The sequence below is a fragment of the Sapajus apella genome, unplaced genomic scaffold (genome assembly GCF_009761245.1).
Source record: "Sapajus apella isolate SASKATOON/1434 unplaced genomic scaffold, GSC_monkey_1.0 scaffold9, whole genome shotgun sequence".
Classification (NCBI taxonomy): Eukaryota; Metazoa; Chordata; class Mammalia; order Primates; family Cebidae; genus Sapajus; species Sapajus apella.
Genome location: NW_022436949.1, coordinates 29,404,732 through 29,411,463, shown reverse-complemented (window position 1 = coordinate 29,411,463; position 6,732 = coordinate 29,404,732).

Sequence of the window (6,732 nt, the reverse complement as noted above, 5' to 3'; positions counted from 1 at the left end):
AGAGATCAGAACTGAAACTCTAAGATAATATATTGTACTCAAAATAAAATAAAAGTCATTACTGTGAAGGATACTTACATGTAACAGTTTTTCCCCTCTGACATTATTTTTCTTCCTTGAGAAGATATAATGATTAAACTATGTATGACCCTAAAAGGCTGCAGGATTTAAATAACTGCATGCCATTTTCTTAAGAGTCATGTCTCAAAAGAAGAAATGGCATGACATTTATAAACATATTGTTTAAATACATTGTTTTTAAAGTAGATGATGAGAACACAGGAAATATATTGCGTGGTAATTTACCCAAAACACAAATTATAACATACTCTTTTTCTCACAAGTATGTAAATATGTGAATTCTGATGAATATTTTTGGTAGCAATCACATTTGTTTGTCAACTCAATGGTATCCAATTGACATTTTATCAGATAAAAATAAAACATAGTACATAAACAGCATTTTAAAAGCTATATTACTGTGTGTGACTCTGCACAGTATGGTAGTCCATTGTGTAAGGTTATTTTGAACTAAATGAAAAGGTGACCTGTTATGAGATTTGATGTTGCTCTTAACAGTATGATGCCACCAATTATGAATAGATAATAATGTATTGAAGAAAGTAATTTAAAACCTTTAAAATGATGCACCTAGGTTTTAAAGTACTTTTTTTGCCTTTTTTTTTTTGTAAAAAGAGCAGACAGAATAAAAATGGCTTTGTAAAAACAATGTGAACACTTTTTAAATAACCAATTCCTTGCGGCTGAAATAAGCTGACTTATTTTGTTTTATTATTTAAATTCTATATATTACGCATGAAATCTTTGAATGTATAAGATTTTTCAGATTTTCTGCACACTAGAATGTATCAATACCTTAATGGTTAGACAAATAGACAGATGCATAGATAGACAGTGTTGATAATTATATACAGATATATAATAACACATATGTAGATATCATATACTTTATTACAAAAGACTGAGATTTTGTAATATTGGGGTATACCATCCGTGACATAAACACACTGTGTGTGCTGCATACACATCAACACACCTGCATCACATTCTGAGGATCTGGGTTATAGTAAAAGTATAGGCATGTTTTTTCTCTTCTTTGCATGGACTAATTTTTCTTTACCTTTACTCTTTAAAAATCCCTTCAGAAGAAGTCATTCTTAAACTCCATACTAGTGTAGACCACCTCATCATACATACAATCTAATGACACGTATTTTAACAAGGATTGTTTGCATATGTTTTTAAAAATATACCTCTCTTATGAGATTCCCAACTTCTTCAAGCCAAGGAGAAAATCTGTCTTATTATACTTAATTCCAGCACCCAAGTTGACCACCTAGTAATGGGAAAGTACTCAATAATATTTGTGGAATAAATGAGTCCATCAATCAATACCTTATTAGGAAAGAATACAAGGAGATAAATAAAATTTGACAAAATAGAAATGTACATAGAGTTCTTCTAGCACTCCCACAATTGTAAGTGTTACTGTTTAAAAAATTGTCTTTTCACTCTATTCCACTTACTTTTCTGAGAGCGCTGATGTTAAATACTAGCAACAGGAAAAAAGAGCTCTTTTGTTTGATTTTATAAGACACAGATAAACTGATATTAGGGCAAAGAATTTAAACCAAGGCAAATACCCTTTCTTCCCACCAGTACTATACTAAATGTTATTTCATTCTGAGAACCTCTGCAGGTTCTGGGATAAAGAAGTATAAGCAGTGTTGACAAATTAATTGACATTTCAAACACAGCAAATCAATTTAGTGGTCATTTTGTTGAACAGCTGGATAGGCAAAGCCCTGATAGTGTGTGTGGAGGTACAGTGGTAAATAAAGCACACATACAGCTGATTGTCAAGGTGGCTGTAATTAGGTCCTCTGATTTCATCTGCAGGACTTCTCTTTTATTTATCGTATGTTGATTCTCTCAAAATCTCTCCCACAATTGGCGTACTTGACTATGCCATGGTAAGCACTCTTATGGGTGCGATAATGGAGTAATGGAGATGCTACAGTATAAAAACAGAGTTTTGTGTCTAGGCTTATCACATGCAGTGTTTATAATTTTTGAGTTTAGTTTGCTTAATATGTAAAATGAGAAATACTGTTTCTCTTTAAGGCCACATTTAGCAGTATAATCAAAAGTTTTAATACTGTTAATATTACACATTAAGCCATGTAAGTCTTTGATCATTTAATCATATCAAGTCTGTCCCTAACAGTATGCCTGAAATGTAGAACATTAGAGGAAAAGAAAGTCTAATGTTTTTCAGTGGCCTATTCTACTCCAAATACTATAGATTTAGAACAAACCTGAAATAGCATGGACATTGGAACTGTGTAAAGGTCAGCTATGACTTCATAAGTAGCAGTAAAGGACACTTATATTTTTATCTTGGTTGACATGACATCCATCCTCTTACTTTTTATGTTTTGCTTTCTCTTTAGAATCCTAACCTACATTTTTCAGAAACTCCATTGCACTGAATTAATTATTTCCACTTCCCCGTTATACTGCTTTGTGGCTGTTTTTGATGCAATAGATCTCAGTTAGGTAGCTGAAGGAAAATCCTATCTTCCATAATCAGTTATAGAAAGTTTACTATGCTTACCACCAAATTTTTTGAATTAACTTTGCACTATATTATCTTATTCTTTCAAATTTCTGTCTAGTATCTCTAAGTATCATTTTTACTTTATAATTTTTGTTCCATATTCCTCAGAGGTGCCTAGCCCAAGATTATTACCCTGCTGTCTGAAATAATAATAATGCCAATATGGTAGTTCCTCCTGTACATAAAGCGGATACAATTACTCCTGTATAATACTATGCACTTCACATTCATAAACGTGTTGTATACTCACAAAAAAAAGTTTGTATCAGTACAAAGTCCATTGATATTTTACAAAAGAAGGTGAGACTCAGAAATTAAGACATTTATTTAATGTCATAGAGCTAGTAAGTGGTAGTGGGTTAAATCTGAGACTAATTCTAGTGACAACAGTCTGAGTTATTATGCAGTAAGTACATTAACACTATTGCTTGGAAAAGCTATTTGCATAATTTATAAAGTGAGACTACTCTTCTTGGATAATTTACTCAGTTACATATGTAAAGTTACAGTAAAGGCACATTCAACTAAAACACAATTAAAGTGAATTATTAGTCTTAATAATAGTGATTTTCTTAAGAAAGTGGCCAGCTTAAGTGATGAGGGCAAACCAAAAGGCAATTACAAATTAAGAGAAGCTTGGTTGAAATATTTTTTGAACTTCTTTCTAGTACTCTTAGCATAACTTCACACAACACACTGTCCCAAATGATTGTCGTAATCATTTTTAAGTACTCACCACTCCCTGGACATACCTGGATCCTCTGAAAAATTTCCTCTGCAGGCTCTCTTTTTATTGTCCCTGTTTTTAAAATCTGTTCTCAGTTTAGGTTTACATTGCCAGATAAAATGATGACTAAAGAATGTTAATGTATTTATGTAAGGAGCCAGTTAGCTGAATTATGTTAATTTTAAACAAAAAAATATGCATTCTTTAAAAATGATTGAATGTAATCCAATTATATATAGTGAGTGGTCAGTAAATGTTTAATAATTAATTAATTTAAAGTAGAAATTTTAGGTTAGGCAATTGGAAATACAGAGGAATTTTTGGTCAAGCCCCATTCTCACCTCTAAGACACCCACTGATACGGTTTGATTCCTACTGATATGGTTTGATGTGGTTTTTCTGCACCCAAATTTTATCTTGAATTTCAATCCCATAATCTCCATATGTAAGGGAGGGGTCTAGTGGGAGGTGATTGTATCATGAGGGTGGATCCCCTCATGCTGTTCTTGTGATGATGAGTGAGTTCTCATGAGATCTGATGGTTTTCTAAGTGTTTGTTCCTCCTTCAGGCACTTCTGTCCCCTGCTGCCCTATGAAGAAGGTCCGTACTTCCCCTCTGCCTCTACCATGATTATAAGTTTCTTGAGGCTTCCCCAGCCCTGTGAAACTGTGAGTCAATTAAACCCTGTTTCTTTTACAAATTACCTGGTCTCAGGTAGTATCTTTACAGTAGTGCCAGAACAGACTAACACGCCCACCACTCATTCGTACCATACAATCATCTTTTTCACTGTTAGAAAGTAATTATCCATGATGTCTTTAACATTTCAGCAACTCCTGCAAATAAAAGCACAAACAGCTTTTTATTCCCCCTCTCTCTTCCTTACTTTTCAAGGCTGCTATGTAATGAACAGCACTGGAATATAAAGATAATGTTTTCTTCCAGAACCGAGGGCAGGATTGTTTCCTGCTCAATTTAATAAAGATAAGTTGTCCATCTAGGAAAGCAATTGGGCAGGTTTATTTGCACTTTATTACAAAAGACTGAGATTTTGTAATATTGGGGTATACCATCCGTGACATAAACACACTGTGTGTGCTGCATACACATCAACACACCTGCATCACATTCTGAGGATCTGGGTTATAGTAAAAGTATAGGGGTAGAAGAATGAATGTAATTATGAAGTTTGCCCATCTGGCTATTCACAAATTAAAAAACAAACAAACAACGGCAACAAAAAACACCTTTGTCTCCGATATGGAGTGCCTCTCATTTTCTCTTAGCAAACATTAAAACTATGGAAGGATAACTTGCTAGCTTGAAAGTAGGGTAAATGTCAGAACCTTCACCTTTCTTGACACCATCCTTTTTACAAGTTAATCCCATGATGGTCATGAAGTAAGCCTCGGAGAATAGCTGTATCTGCAGTATCCATCTGTGTGTTTCACTTATTTTAGCTTTCTGTATATCTAAGACTTGTAACAGCATAAACTTCTGGTTATTTTTAAAACAATGTTTAATAATTTATAAAGAAATCTAATAAGCAAGGGTGGAAAATTAATGGAGTTAGTAATTCATATATGTAAAGGAAATATTGCCGAATTTAAATTGCACGATGTATATATTTCTTTTCATATTTTGAAGGTAAGGGTTCAAATAAGCTAATATAAGCTACATTCATGATTCTCAAATTATCCTTTATATTTGTCAGGGTACCTTGCTGATACTTATATACATAGTAGAAAAAGTGGAAATCTAAATATACTAGAGGGGACATAGATACACTTTGTCATTATTTCCAATGAAATGGAAGATAAGAGTTAGAAGTAAAATATTTTTCTCCTATTAAGTTTCCAGAGATCCTCAAAATTTTTTCTAGTGGGATTCACACAGTAAGATATTGAAAGGATGCATAAAGATCTATCTTCACACTTCCGTATTGAGGGTGCAATGTATCATAAAATTTAATGAAAGAGAATGTGGCAGAACCTCATTCTATTCCTGGATTTGGCAAAACAGAGGAAAGATCGTCAAGTGATATTGACTTTTTTCCTCTAACAAGCAATAACATTTGCAAACACTAATGGAATTTTGAGACCCCAGGATCTTCTTTGAGAACTGGTGGCCACATAATGTTCAGCTTATAAAGGAAAGTTTTGCCTCTGATACATATGGTCCCAAGGAGAGACTACCAGCCATTATATTACATAGCTTTACCTGTAGCCAGTTGCCTGAGATGGTCAGATATTACCAAAGTCTCAATGTAAACATACTTTGGACCTTCTTAACTTATGCTTTGTTGATTCTAACCCCCATTTGGTAATACTTTTTTTCACTTATGAGTCTTTCTACCCTCTTACATTCCCGTGTCTTTTTAAGGAATCTAAAAGGATTATTCCACTTACCATGTTCAATTATACTGAAATTATCACTGAAGTGAACCAGTGTGATTTTCTGTGGAATATTTTGCTGAAGATCAAAGAAAAAAATTAATAGCCAGATTGGAACTGAAATCCATATATGTTTAATGAATTAGAGTATTTCTTAAGGTATTCTTAATATTTAAAAAGCTATAGTTTGAAAGATTTTAATTATTATTTTCTTTCTTTCATTAATATTTTGAAAAAAATCTGAGGTAGGCCTGAGGATCAAGAAAGGGATAGGATAGAAAAATACATCTGCTTTCAATGAGTTCATGTTGAAAAGAAACAAACAAAAACTGATATAGGGATGCTAAAAGAGAATTTCTACAGATCATTCAAATTCATGTTCAAGATTCGACTTTTACCTGAAAGTATTTAGAGATACTTTAAGTCTTTTCAAAGTCTGAGCAGATATTTATTTTTAAAATGTCATTTTTCATTGCCATGTCAAAAATGGGTACTCCTTTGCAGATGGTATAGCAGATCATTTGAAAATTGTCAGCATTTTAAACATAGGTATAAACAGTAGTTATAAATATTGCAGAAATATTTAATATTAAAATATTTAGAATGACTTCTAAATCTGAAATACTATCCTAAGAAACTAGTTTGATTAAGATTTCATCACATGTAGGCAAACTTTGGAGGAAAATAATCAGTTTAATTTTGTTTTTATTGACGTTGTGGTACATAAGAAGTATGAAATGGAAGTATAAAATGGGAACTTTTGAATATGGGTGTGAAATCAGTATATCAAAGAGATACCTGCTGTTTCATGTTTACTGCAGCACTACTCATGATATCCAATATATGGAATCCACCTAAGTGTCCACTAAAGGATGAATGGATAAAGATGTACTTTTAATTATTACTACAGAACAACTCCGTTTCTTTTATCCAGCCGAATAGCTTGAATGCATTTGCTATTTTAAATTAC